We start from the raw sequence: 15,204 nt of genomic DNA on the forward strand, positions 1-15,204 counted from the left end.
TGGACGCCGTCATCCTGCCAGACTTCAGTGTCGTGGGACCGACTCGTGTGTGTTTCTTCGCCCCGCTGAACTTAGTTTCTCGGGTGCGATTTTGAACGTTTTTTTTTTCAATGTTTTCTTACTAACTGTTTGTTACACTCTTAGAAAAAAGGGTCAGTATAGTCCTCCCTAAAGGGAGGAACGCTCTTGACACATATGTTCCTTCAGAAAGGGAGAAACTTTCGTCCCTTAAGCAGGGGAGGAAAAGTTCCTCCGTCGACTGCATCTCATTATGGCGGCCACGAATCGAGCAAATCGAGCTCGGTAAGGCTTAACGAGAACACTAAGCCTATTGCACGAAGCGAGAGGAGCAGGAAATAAAAACGTAACACGAGCTTTCCGCGAACTGTATTTATTTCCGAAGTTTCTTTACCCCTGCAGGTAAAGAAACTTACGTTTCGAAAGCATGCAGTCACTCAGTCTTCTCATCGTCAGCACTGCGATGTTCAACGGAGACAACCGGCACTCAGTTCGCGCACTTTATGTCCTACCTTTGCTATTCCTCGAGCCACAATTCCTTCGTCAACCGTTGCGTCAACCGCACATCACGGAGGAGTGAAAATCATTCGCCCGCAAAACCAAAAGCCGCTCTCAAAAATAAGCAAATCCGAAGCAACCTCTTGGCTTATCTCAACACGGTAACACGAAATTATGGCGTAGCCGCGTAGCGTAAAAGGATGTTAAATCGCTTGCCACCAGATGGCAGGGTCAAGCAGAGTAATCGCACGTAGCTAGGCTAGGTGGCGCTAGGTACCGCCCAATTAATGTTTTACAAAAAAATATTTTTATTTTCTTACGCCACAATTACGTTTCCTTTTCTTCGGAATCTCTAACACATGTAGACACGTTGCGCACACTACAAACATCAGGTCAACATATATTGAACGCATACACAAGCATCGCACATACAAACATGAATACAACAGCACACAACCCCGACCACTACTACCGAGCCCTGCGTTTCCGTCTTTTATAGTGGTCGTTTTGAACGTACGGAATTTTTCGGTGACTCCCTAAGCAAAAAAAAAATATTCCGAACATGTTCATTTCTTTCCAGCAATGTCATACATCTGAGGCTATTTTTAATGGCTCAGGGGATGAATCTCTTATTAAAAAGAAGACGCTCGATCATGCCATAATTATTTGAAAGCCAATAAATCGAGCCGCTCCAATGTGGTTCCAAGCCATGAGTTTGTTTTCCCGCATGGCCCTTCGTAGCCAGTATTTATATTGTAGTGTTCGTTTTTCTATTTGTGCTGTTCGCGCAAAGCTGCAATTGCCGTCTTGAATTAATCTCTGTAGAGCGGATATCCACTCAGCTGGAAGTGATGCTTCACGGGCACAGAAATCGCTTTTCGATCAACTTGAATGCAGTCAAAGCCGCGACTTGCGACAACTGTTAAGTGTACGGAGCTGCGCCGTTGCGAGCTCGAAAACTTCTAGCGCTCATGCCAGCGCGCCACTTAGAGGGCAGTTTCTACAGGAACCGTAATATATTTAAACAGTAAAAAAAGGATAGCGTTTTTTTTTTTTTTTTTTCGATTTTGCCTGTCTTTTTTTTTTTATGCTAAACTTCCATTATAAATATACGTACTTTCCGTCATACTTTCGTAGTGTTGTCTTTTCCCCAGAGCGCAATCGCTCTCGGGGACCGACAGTCACATTGGCCACTGTAGATAGGAGCTTACCGTTCAGACCAGCGTTCCAACATGACTATCCACATGTCGATCGACTGCACCTAATCCCTCAAGTGGTTTTAAACTCTTTAATGTAAAGCGGAATGTCATCCTGCGACACCCCGGCCCCTCCGATAACGGCGCGACCAGCGGCATCAATGCCCGACAGTTTACGTCATCTCATCTTGTTGTTACACCACTGATACGCGAACACACGGTCACATCGGCGATAATTCCAGTATTCTGTTCACAACCCACAACACTGCCATCACGATGTCGCTGACACGAAGAAATACAGAACCACGTTGACGATGTTGCTGACACGCAGAAGAATCACGTTGAACGCCGGTTGGCACTCGGCACGGGACAACGGAACCGAACTCAGCACGGAAGGCATCCAGGCAACCGGCAGGAAAACCTGCCTTCCTTGGACGCAGTTCCCGCGATTTCCATAGCGTCGAAAACGTCGACACAGTTCCTCGTGGTTTCGCTGCTGTAGTTCCGCGTGTGTCCCGCAAATTGGAGACGGCGGAGACGGCCGTCTTACCCAGTGTATGTAGCGCTGCTGGCACTGCTCCGGAACTTCGCTGTTTCTAGCGGCTTCGTTAGCTCGTTTGATAAAATTAGTGGTAAAAACGTAAATGCAACCGAAATGTTCTGCACGTTTGGACTAGAAGACGGAATTACAGGCGGCCTTCGCTGCCTCTGAAGCTCAATCAACTCAACGTTAATTTATTAAACAACGTGCGCGGTGTGCTCGAAAAACGAAACCGAAAGAAGATGGGTCGGGAGGGCGAAAGCTTTCTCCGGTCTGCCTGGAGGAGGAAAACGTCTCGGTGAATAATAAGGACTTTAATTTTCCTTTCATCGGTCTGGGTTTGTTTATGTGTGTTTTGGTAAACAAAAATAAAAAAAAAAAACATTACAAGAAAAAAAAAAATAAAATCACTTCTCTGGGGATCGAACCGTTGACCACTTGGTCAGTAGCGCGATGTTCTACCCCTGCGCCAACTGAACAAGGAGGATCTCGCCCTCCTCCTTTCATCTGAACTGCCGTTCCTCCCTTCTCTGGGCAACTTGTCCGCAACAAGGAGGAACAGTCGCTTTTGCTACCTTTCTCCTCCCTTTTTTCTTAGAGTGTAGCACTGTTCAGTTGTTGGGTTTATTTTGTCATGGCGTAGCGGCCTAGGCGGTGATGTAGAGAGCGTGTTCGCACGCATTTGGTTGCGTCCCATTTAGGGAATGCCCGGAGGAGTTGGTTTATCTTCTTGCCATGTGCGGCTGAGTTTTCCCGTCTTTATTAAATTATTGATTTTTTGTTTGTTTTACCTTTACGTGCCGTCGACTTCTTTGTCTGACTCTCCACCAGGCGTGGACCTATCGTCTTGCCACCACTCCAACCTAAATACTTTATTTTTTTAACGCAATTTTCGTTAAGATCGCAGTTGGGCAATTTAATTCCTATTTATTAATTTTTATTTCCTACCCCTCTCCATGACACACTCTCTATGTGTTGCGGACCGTTTCTGTTTCACCACTTTTGTGTATTACGGAAGTGAAAGGACATTCCCTGGTGACCTGTGCGATGTGCGGTGAACAAACCCCCAGTGTTTGGTTTCGGAAAGAATTGTATATAACATATCGACGGATGTGGTGACTTTCTTTGTCTCAGTAATATGACAGCTATTAGCTAGTCGTGCTAGTTTACTGTGAAAGGTTTATAAATCGAAACAATACAACGTCTGTGCCTTTTGGTTATTCAAAGTCTACTAGGCCTGCTGATTTGGTTAGATATGTATCTCGTGGTTCCCGCTCTTATCAAAACATACATAAATATTCAATACCACAAAATTCGTTTATAATTGATTACAAAATGCAGAAGAAAATTCAAGAAAACTTTTTCACAATTCATAGAGACGCATGGGTCGGAATGTCTGACTTGGGTCTTTCAAAACAAAGACGTTTTTTTCCGATATTGAGGCCTAAATATAAAACATACAAACAAAATATACACTTTCTAGACTTGATTTTCGCGTAGAAAACTATCACATCTACATTTTAACAAAAAATAAAAAAAATAAAAAATGGGTTTTTTGAGAAAATCAATCTCAAAAATGGTACTTTTTGGTTTTCACATAACATTAACGTAAACGTACCGCAAAGAATATTTTATACAGCCAAGTCATTTTATAATACATATAAAGAACGTGTTTTGGGCTCTCCGTGGACATAAAAAGTATTGATGTAACCCAAGTAGATCGCCAGTAATTAATTGTCAAAGTTCGTCAACAATTGACCGAGGGGGCGTTTTTTACATTTTTACAGAAAAAAAGCAAAACGCCTAAAATTATTTTATGGTATTGGAGCCTTTTAAATGTGTCCACAGAGGGCTTTAAAAAAGATAATATAATGTGGACTGAAAATCCACGGCGGGAGATCAAGCGAAACATCCGACCCACGACGGGTGTGAAAAACACTGCTTTTCGCCGCGGCCTCTTTAAAAATTCATAAGTCGCGAACAAAAACTCCGACGAACTTGCGGTCTGCGGCGACTGCGTTTTTAAAAACGGCGCCATAACATATATTTTTTTCATCGAAATTAAAAATTCGACCCTTTTTGCCTGCACGATTTGAGATGAAACCACCCATATATATATATATCAGTGTGTCGAACCGAAAAAAATACGGGTTCGGTTACGGTTCAGGTTCAGGTAAATTTATTTTGTTCCGGTTCAGCTCCGGTTCGATTAATTCGATCCGCGAACCGGTTCGGAAATTATAAGTGACAAATTGCAACATCAAAATAAATTACAAATAAAACATCTGAAATCAGCACATACGAAACGGGATACATCGTACAGCCTCAAGAAAAAAGGGTGTCAAAAGATGTATTCTTACACCCTTTGTCCCGTATAATACACACCCAAACTTCAATTCGACGTACAGCGCCCTACAGTCGAACAGATGGCCCGAAATTTTACGAGGGGCTTGATAGCCGTGGGGTACAACTTATTGAAATAGCTAATGTACGTTTTACTGAACACGAAAAAAAAAATTCGGGTTTTCTTGGCCCTACTGTAAAAGCTCGGTGTTTTCTTTATGTGGTCTTTGATACGTACTTTAGCTATTTAAAATGTTGTACCACACGGCTATCAAGCCCCTCGTAAACTTTCGGGCCCAATGTTCGACTGTAGGGCATTGTACGTCGAATTGAAATTCTGGGGTGTATTATATGGGACAAAGGGTGTAGGAATACACCATTTGACACCCTTTTTTTTTTAGAGTGTAGTGTAAAGCTGAGGGATTTCTACCAGGAATGGTTTCTTTATGTGCACTCAAAGGTTACCTCACCGACTTTTACGCATTCGGACTTCATCTAATTGGGTCTGACGCAGTAGCTGTAAAATCCGCGACCTCCTTACAAACCCACTTACAAGTAGAACTCGCTAACTATCCCGCCACCTCGGCGTGTAAGCAATGGAAGGAACAGTGGGGAGAAAATACAGCTTTCTTTATTTGAATTTGCCTTCGGTAACTCAAATTAGACCCTTAAAGAAGTTTTCATTAGGACGTAATAGGATAAATATTAAAATAGAAGAGTTCGCTGTCTCACAAATATGTTAGCTTCTAAGTGCCTATACGAAACCGGATGCATTATTATCAAGCTCCACAGCCTTTTCTCTTCTCATTCCGATGGAAGCAAGCTTCAAGAACTCGCGCGTTCTAGAAACGATTTATGAAATGTGCACACAGCAGCATTTACGATTTACGATATTATAGGAAAATGAAATCCCGTCACGCGATTTTTTTTTTTTTTTTTGCACAGTCTTCCAATTCTTTTTCTTCCGTGCAAGCCGCGACCAGCGCAATACTGGTTCCTATGTCAAGATTCATGGATGCAGCGTTTGTCAAGATTCATGAATGCAGCGTTTATATTCCTAAGACTGAGTGGAGAAGAAAAATATGTAAGCGAGCTGTGTGTCAGTTGACGGCACTTAAAAAACAAATGGCATTGATAGCACATTCATTGTCAACAGCGCGTGGCCGAACCGTTTTGACATGAGCCGGTAACCGTTATTTTTTTTCCGGTTCAGTTCCGGTTCGGGTTCATCGCGATAACAATATAACGGTTCGGGTTCGGGTTCAGTTCCGGAAAAAATACCGGTTCGGTTCCGGTTTTCGGTTCGGTTCGGTTCCGGTTCGACACCCTGATATATTTATATATACATATGTACACATATATATATATATTGTTACGAAGACGACGACGCACATCTTTGGGAAATAGGGGCGCGCGCTGCATGTTTTCGCCACGCGAGCTGAGAGCGATTCGGCTGTTCCGCCATTGATCGCCTCTGGTCTTCCCACATCGCACCATCAAATACGTCTCTCATAAACACCCTCGCAAGTGGTGGAGGTGCAGACGATTCCCAACCTCTCGGTTCCTGTGCTATCGCGATCGACCCTGGAGCTTCGCAGCGGACGTTCAACGCGCAACGCAATGCCGGACGAGGCGGACCACCCGCTCCACTGCTTATCAAGAACCGCCAGCGAGATCCACCAGTTTTCAATGGAGCACCAGAGGCCGATGTCAACGACTGGCTAAGAAGTTACGACCGGGCTAGCCTACATAACAGGTGGGACAATACTCTCAAGCTCGCGAATGTTTTTTCATGAAGGATACCGCACTCCAGTGGTTTGATAATCACGAAGAAAAAATAAATTCCTCGGACAGATTCCAATTCGGCTTCGCGGAAATATTTGGCAAACCCGAACGCCGCAAACAACAAGCGAAAGATAAACTTGCCCGAAGGTATCAAACTACAACCGAGTCCTCCACGTCCTACATTGAGGACGTGGAGGACGTGGAGGACGTCCCTCACCTGTGTCGGTGCGTCGACACTAACACGACCGAAGAAGACAAAATCCGGCATTTGTTCAAAGGGCTACCACACCAGCTATTCTCAATCGTAGCTCCAAAATCCCCTCCAACTGTTCAGCGCCTCATTACAGAGTGCAAGAAGTACGAGGAGTTGCAGAGCGCCCGCATAACAAAGGCACCCTTCGAACGCCTGCCCGAAGTGTCCCCACAGACCACAACGGCGTCCGACCTCCCAAAATTAATTCGGCAAATCATCCGCCAGGAACTTCTGGCGTACTTCGGCACACCACGACCGTCAGATGTCGCCCCAAACCAACGGAGCGACACCGAATTTATGCGGAAGGTAGTACAGGACGAAGTACGAGCTGCTCTCCAACCACTCGCTTCGCCTACCCCTACGTACGTGCCAGCACCACCAGCACTCACACCCTGCTGCCCAATGCTGTGTGACACGCAACCCCGCTACCAGACGTCCTTCCTACACCGCCCCCAACCCCCCCGACGAATTTAAGGACAACAGCGACGCACCGATATTTGGAGAACAGACGACCAGCGCCCGGTGTGCTTCTATTGTCACACAGCTGGTCGCATCGCCCGTTACTGCCGTCGACGAATTGATAATAACGCCTATTATCATGCACCTGGCAATCCGTCTCTCTATTCGAGAGATTTTGACGACAGCCGCTCCTCCGACGCACGCCGCTCTGCAATCGATTCACAAACACCTCAAGACCCCCGCGGCCGATCACCCTCGCCGTACCCCAGGCGCCGCCGATTAGTGTCACCCTTCAACCACCCAGCCGCAGCGTCGACGCCGTCGTCAAACTAAGGAGGGCAGCCTGTGGTGCCACCGGTGGTCAGGCTGCACTGCCAGAAGTTGCCGAAAATCCTCCTTTTATTGGACGGACGGCACTCAACGTTCATATTGCAGGACAAACATGCGCCGCCTTGGTCGACACAGGAGCCGCCAAATCATGCATATCAGACAATGTCTGCCGCCGCTTACGTAAGGTAATTACTCCAGCCAACGGACACCTATTGCGCATGGGTAACGGCGAATTGGTGCAACCTCTCGGATCTGCATCAGTGTCCATTCTCATTGCAGACTTATCCTATATTGTGGTATTCCTCGTCGTTTCCAACTGCGTCGCTGACGTTATTTTAGGCTGGGATTTGTTGACGTCCACAGACGCCTTCATAAACTGCGCTAGAGGCGAACTAGAGCTGAGCTGCATCGACCCCGTCGCTGATCACTCCCATTCGAAAAACATTACCCTTCGCACAAACGACGACCTTCTTTTGCCACCACTATTTGCCGTTGCCGTAGCGCTCACAGCCGACCCGTCGTTTATAGGCACCTCTGGACTAGTGGAACCTGTTGAATCACTATTTGCGAAGGAAAGTATTATCGCCCCATACTCCATCGTGTCCCTAGTAGAAGGCAGCGTTTGTCTTTGTCTCACCAACGCATCTACGGAGTCGCAAATACTTCCCCGGAACACTCGTGTCGCCAATATGACCATGTATCAGGAACACCACATTGCCACTCTTTCGGAACTTTTGTACCCCCCTACTTGTCTACCCGGTTCTGCACGCGAAATGAGTGACAACTTTACAAGGATGGTGGACGCTAGTTTGCCTCCCGAGGACCAACATCATTTAGCCACCCTGCTTAAAGCTTATTCTGATATATTTGACTTCAGCAGCCAAGCCCTTGCTCAAACATCCGTTGTCCATCATCACATTCACACTGGAGAAGCACGCCCACTGAAAAGCAGACCATACCGAATTTCACCCACAGAGCGCAAAGTGATCCAACAGCACGCCACCGAAATGTTGGAGAAGAAAGTCATCCAGCCTTCCTTTAGCCCTTGGTCGTCACCCGTCGTCCTCGTAAAAAAGAAGGATAGGTCCTGGAGCTTCTGCGTAGACTACCGCCGTCTGAATAAAGTAACCAGGAAAGATGTCTACTCGCTGCCCAGGATCCACGACACCCTAGAAGCATTCCAAGGGTCATCCTTCTTTTCATCGATGGATCTCCGGACTGACTACTGGCAAATACCGGTCGCTGATGCTGACAAACCTAAAACAGCGTTCGTCACACCTGACGGCCTCGACCATTTCAACGTAATGCCGTTGGGTCTGTGCAATGTCCCAGCGACCTTCGAAAGGATGATTATAAAAAAAATCGTGAGGGTGCAGGCGAGCTGGTGAATATTAATCATGTTGAATTAACCTGAGAGTGGGGTAGAGAAGAAACATCAAAACGTAGAAGGGACTGAAAACAGACAGGACGACGTCTCAAACTCAGCTCATTTATTTAGTCCACCTCCTTATGTAGTCTCAATCTCAAGGTCATCTCTACCAACACAAAAGGACAAAGTTATACAGATCAAGCGCCACAGCCTTCATCACACAATGCAAGAACGTTGACAACATTTACAGGTCGACGCGATGAGGCAACATCCACCCACCCTCAAACTTGAACAAAAGGATCTCTTCCCCTATTATTCTATACACAGTTCATACTTCTGAATCGTAACATGCCCTCTTTACAAAAAAAGGGGAAAAAAAAAGAAACACTGAAACGATAGTAGGGCCAATACACGTGGAGATCCACAAAAAAAAAGTTTGTACGGTTTTTTGGAAAATCACAAGCACTTAAAACAACCTAAATAACAAAAAAAAAATGTTTACACTTTTAGAAAGCTTTTTGAGTTCTTCCAAACTGTAGCGAAGCCGGACTTATGCAGTTGCCTAGAGACTTTGTCCGCACGGTCTCCCTTACTACTCTCTTTACATCGTTCCTCTCTTTGCGTATTATTTCCGTCTCCGACCAGAGCGCCGTGCAGTTGTTACATTCATGAATATGTTTTGCTATTTCCGAGTTTTGTGGATTGTTCTTTACATTTCTTTTATGTTAGTTTAATATGTCATTTATGCAGCGTGACTTCGGTCCTACAAACTTGAATCCACACTCTAATGGTATCTCATACTCAACCCCAGTCTCGAAACATACGGATTTTTCCCGATGAGCCTTTTTGCAGTCGCTCACACCTGATTGAAATGGCGTCAGTTTACTTAATCTGAAATCCGAACTAAAGACAGTGTCTACTCCAAACTGCCTCGCACATGCCTCCAGGTTGTGAGAGATGTCATAAAAATAAGGGATTACAGCAAAGCGGTTCCTTGGTTTCTGTTCAGTATCTCTCCTGCCTTTAATAAACAATTCTAATTGCCGTTGCTTTTCCATTGCCTTTCTAGTGATTCAGTGATATGATAAACACATGACCTTTCTAACGCGTTCCTGACCAATGACTTTACAATCCCCGCCTTTACGGTCTTCGAATGACAACTCATTCTTGGCAAAACTGGTTTCGATTTTTCTTCCGGTTTTTCCTCAGTAAACTTAAATTCTGGAGCCGTTGACCTTATCACACCTTCTATGGTTTCTGTTATACCTTCCTTAAACGTGCATATTAAGATGTCATCTACATATCGTCTTCCTATTGCCGTACTTGGAGACAACTCCTGTAGATTATCGTGCACTGCGCGATCCAAAGTGTTTAATCATGGGAGGCGTTGTTCAGTGTTATCGATGGACACTAAGAACTTGTATTATTCCTTAGAAAATACCCGGTTAATTCAGAGAGTCAAGGAGGCATTGGAGTTGAATCTTGTTAAATTCCAATCGGGCTCAGGTATATCGGTAGAAAGTTCCTTAACAATTTTGGAGTTTTATCTGAAGTCAACGGTAGTGGAGTGCGAAGGAAGAAAGTATATACAAAAAGAAGGTGTTTCTATAGGGTCATCAGTCGCACCGATTTTAGCAGAAGTTCATTTAAACTCTTTTAATCGCGCAGTGCACGATAATCTACAGGAGTTGTCCCCGGGTACGGCAACAGGAAGAAGATATGTAGATGACATCTTAATATGCGTGTTTAGGGAAGGTCTAACAGAAACCATAGAATTTGTGATAAGGTCAACGGCTCCAGAATTTAAGTTTACTTTGGAAAAATCGGAAGATAATGTTCTGCAGTTTTCTCGATTTACGTATTCACGTAAATCGAGGGTTATGTTGGGAATATGGTAAAGAAAAATCGAAACCAGTTTTGGCAAGAATGAGTTGTCATTCGAAGACCGTAAAGGCGGGGATTGTAAAGTCATTGGTCAGGAACGCGTTAGAAAGGTCATGTGTCCATCATGTCACTGAATCAGTAGAAGGGCAATGAAAAAGGTTGATAATTGTAGGTTATGACGACAGTTTTATAAAACGGCAATTAAAATTGTTTATTAAAGGCAGGAGAGACACTGAACAGAAACCAAGGAACCGCTTTGGTGTAATCCCTTATTTTTGTGACATCTCTCACAACCTGAAGGCAAGTGCGAGGCAGTTTGGAGTAGACACTGTCTTTAGTTCGGATTTCAGATTAAGTAAACTGACGCCATTTCAATCAGGTGTGAGCGAGTGCAAAAGGCTCATCGGAAAAATCCGTATGTTGCGAGACTGGGGTTGCGTATGAGACACCATTAGAGTGTGGATTTAAGTATGTAGGACCGACGTCACGCTGCATAAATGACAGATTAAACGAACATGAAAGAAATGTAAAGAACAAAGCACAAAACTCAGAAATAGCAAAACTTATTAATGAATGTAACAACTGCACGGCGCTCTGGTCGGAGACAGAAATAATACGCAAAGAGAGGAACGATGTAAAGAGAGTAGTAAGGGAGACCGTGCGGATAAACCCTCTAGGCAACTGCATAAGTCAGGCTTGGCTACGGTTTGGAAGCAACTCAAAAAGCTTTCTAAAAGTGTAATTTTTTTTTTATTTAGGTTGTTTTAAGTGCTTGTGATTTTCCAAAAAACCGTACAACCTTTTTTTTTTTGTGGGTCTCCACGTGTATTGGCCCTACTATCGTTTCCCAACAGCACAAGAAGGAGGTCAATGAGCTCTTGGAGAGCCAGCACAACATAGTGGTGTACGTCGATGGAGCAACAAAAGGGAAGGAGTATGCCGCAGGAGCAGTCTTCAACAGAGGCGAGGGGGCAACTCCCTTTGAAATTGCCACTAGCTGCGGACGAGGCACGGAGGTCACACCGGGCACGGTAGAAGAAGCGGCTCTTCTGTTCACGTTGGGAGTATACGGGCACCTCCCCGGTAAGACGAGAAACCTCGTCATCTATACGGACTCCCAGGAGGCGGTACGAAACATGTACAAGATCAAGGCAACCGCAAGCCCGACGGTACACGCCTTTTTCGACACGGCGCTTAGCCTATATCGGGAGCACGGCACAAGAATCAGTGTACGATGGGTCCCGGGACACCAGGAGATCTTAGGAAACGACATGGCTCACGCAGCGGCACAGTGCGGGATGAGAAGAATTTTTTAGTTGCCATCCCAACAGGCGTCCAACTGCGAAGAGTCACTCGAACAGCCAGAAGATTCGGCATGCTACGACCCCGTCGAAGAGCTTCGTAGATGTCGCAAGATGCGAAAGATTCAGCTAGCTGAAAAGTGGCAACCCGAGGACTACCCGCTTCCGGCGAAAACCTTCAAGCGAAAGGAACGGTTCAACTTCGGCGCATCCGTACCGAAGGCGCGGTCACGCCAAGGCTCAAGTACGACATCAACCTCTCGCAATTACAACGGACGCAGCCGTACGCGGTCCCTCCGGACCCGCGATGTCAGAGATGCAAGGATCCAGAAGCCATTCCCAGGCTCGACCATCTCCTATGGGAATGCCAAGCTCTAGCCTTGTGCAGAGTGGAAGCCATCGAGACGCTACCTGAGGAAGAAAGACCCAAGAGACTCGTGGATTGGACGGACCAGCAGGGCGAAGCCCAACGCCGGACGAGGATTCTCCAGTCGCTTCTGGACTTCGTAGCCAAGGCAGATCTGGGGGACTCCATATGAAAACACCCCTCATGACCCATCGCACAGTCATCCCTCATCACCCATAATCACGCAAGAACGAGGCTGCCAGATCCGATGATCACTGCGGCGCGGATAATCTTTTTATTCGTAGTCCTTGGTTTTCAATAAACGTTTTCTACCTACCTACCTACTATCGTTTCAGTGTTTTTGTTTTTTTTTCCTTTTTTTTGTGAAGAGGGCGTGTTATGATTCAGAAGTATGAGCTGTGTATAAAATGATAGGGGAAGAGATTCTTTTGTTCAAGCTTGGGGGTGGGTGGATGTTGCCTTATCGCGTCGATCTGTAAATGTAGTCAACGTTCTTGCATTGTGTGATGAAGGCTGTGGCGCTTGATCTGTTTAACTTTGTCCTTTTGTGTTGGTGGAGATGACCTTGAGATTGAGACTACATAAGGAGGTGGACTAAATAAATGAGTTAGCTGAGTTTGAGACGTCGTCCTGTCTGTTTTCTGTCCCTTCTACGTTTTGATGTTTCTTCTCTACTCCAGTCTCAGGTTAATTCAACATGAAAGGATGATGGATACATTTCTCCGCGGCCTCACCTGGGATATATGTCTATGCTACCTCGACGACGTCGTCGTTTTCTCAACCACACTTGATCAACATTCACACCGGCTGAGGCAAGTTCTTGGTTGTTTTCGCTCCGCACACTTATAATTAAACTCAAAGAAATGCATGTTCGCTGCTCGACAACTGAAAGTACTCGGCCATGTAGCCAGTGCCAGTGGCATCAGCCCGGACCGCGACAAACTCAGAGCCGTTTCTGAATTTCCTGTTCCGCAACTTCAAAAAGACGTCCGTGCTTTTCTTGAACTGTGCACTTACTTCCGAAAGTTCATCCCTGGCTTTGCTCACGTCGCTAAACCTCTCAATCAACTCCTTCGCAATAACGCCGCATTCAAATGGGGCCCACTTCAACGCCAATATTTTGAGTCCCTTAAATCGGCCTTGACGAACAGTCCCATTCTTGGCCGCTTTACTGAAGGAGCCGAAACCGAAATACGTACAGACGCCCGTGGACATGGTATCGGTGCCGTCTTGGCTCAAAAATTTTCAAACAGCCAACATGCTATCGCCTACGCGAGTAGCAATCCTACCCAATGTGAACGGAATTACACTATAACTGAACGCGAATGTTTGGCTGTTGTATGGGCTGTGTCAAAATCTCGCCCCTATATCTACGGCATTCAGTTCCATATAGTAACCGGCCACCACGCACTCTGCTGGCTCGCCAGTCTGAAAGACCCCCCAGGACGCCTTGGGCGATGGTCCCTCAAACTGCAAGTTTATACGCTCACCGTCCTCTATAAATCTGGAAAAAAATACCTCGATGCCGATGGCTTCGAGGTATTGTCTCGATGCCCGCTACCGTTGTCGCTCCTCAGCAAGACACAAGAAACTCGCTCACGACAGCACCTTTGACACCAGTTGACATTTCTGCAGCTCAAGCGTCTGATCCTTACCTAAAACCGATAATTGATTACCGTGTTGGGGTAACCCCACATGCCTCACAGAGCACAGCACGCGCAGCGCGTTTATTTGCCCTTCACAACGGCACCCTATGCAGACGAAATTACGAACCGGAAGGACGTCCTTGGCTTTTTGTCATTCCACGAGAGCTTCAAAAAGATGTTATTTGTGCAAATCATGGCGACCCAACGGCCGGACATCTAGGCTTCTCCAAAACGTACTTTCGAGTCTGAACCAACTACTTCTGGACCAGAATGTACCGTGCCATCAACAAATATGTTCGTTCTTGTCACCAATGCCAAACCAAGAAGAGTCCAACGACAAAACCATTTGGTACACTGCACTCCATCTCCCCATCACATCATCCCTTTCAGAAAGTCGGAATTGAATTCTTGGGCCCATTTCCCGTCTCCACTAATAACAAGTTGAACCAGGGTTGCCAGGTGGTTTCTAGCTCAATCCGCCAAATGCCAGACGATGTAGCCTAAAACTAGCCAAATGCAAGAGATATATGTAGCCCAAAAGTAGCCATATTCTGCAGAAGCCAAAATGTCGTGCGCTGGAATGTGCGAGCTCAATTCGAAAGCACTGCGTCTGTACACTGTTAAAAAAAGTGCCGTTATATTACAGAACCGTACTGCGCTAACTCATGATGCCAGGCATTATCTGTAACCCTCCGTAATACCACCAAAGCCGTAGCTGACAGTTTACATTATCATTTCTGTACAGCAGACATACAGCGATAGAAGCGCAGTACCCAAGTATAGGACTAAAGCCGCAAACTTAGCTCGAGGTATCCAAGCCGTCGAGTGTTCAGACGGTATTGAAGGCGTAAGGGAAGGGTACGGTTTCAGTCCCGTATTTTCATACTGCACTTCCATTGCCGTATTGTAACGGTAACAGTTCAGTTACCGTACCCTTCCCTTACGCCTTCAATACCGTCGGAACGCTTGACGGCATGCATACCTCAAGTTTAGTTTGCAGCCTTACTCCCGTACTTGCGTACTGCACTTCTATCGCTGTGTGCTCGCTGTACGGTAACAATAATGTGAACTCTCAGCTACGGCCTTGGTAGTATTACGGAGGGTTACAGATAACGTCTGGCATCATGAGTTAGCGCAGTACAGTTCCGTAATATAACGACACATCCTTAGTAACAAGTGTAGTGTGTCTGAAAAAAGGGACAAGACAAAACGGA

The 15,204-nt window shown here is 45.8% G+C and overlaps 1 protein-coding gene across 1 annotated transcript in view; it reads left to right on the forward strand.

Annotated features, from left to right (window-relative positions):
• The window catches only part of LOC120841023 (ficolin-1-like), a 124,394-nt gene that overhangs the window by 39,910 nt on the left and 69,280 nt on the right, over window positions 1-15,204 (forward strand). The window lies entirely within an intron of this gene.

The sequence above is a fragment of the Ixodes scapularis genome, unplaced genomic scaffold (assembly GCF_016920785.2).
Source record: "Ixodes scapularis isolate PalLabHiFi unplaced genomic scaffold, ASM1692078v2 ptg001274l_1___fragment_1__unscaffolded, whole genome shotgun sequence".
NCBI classification, from domain to species: Eukaryota; Metazoa; Arthropoda; class Arachnida; order Ixodida; family Ixodidae; genus Ixodes; species Ixodes scapularis.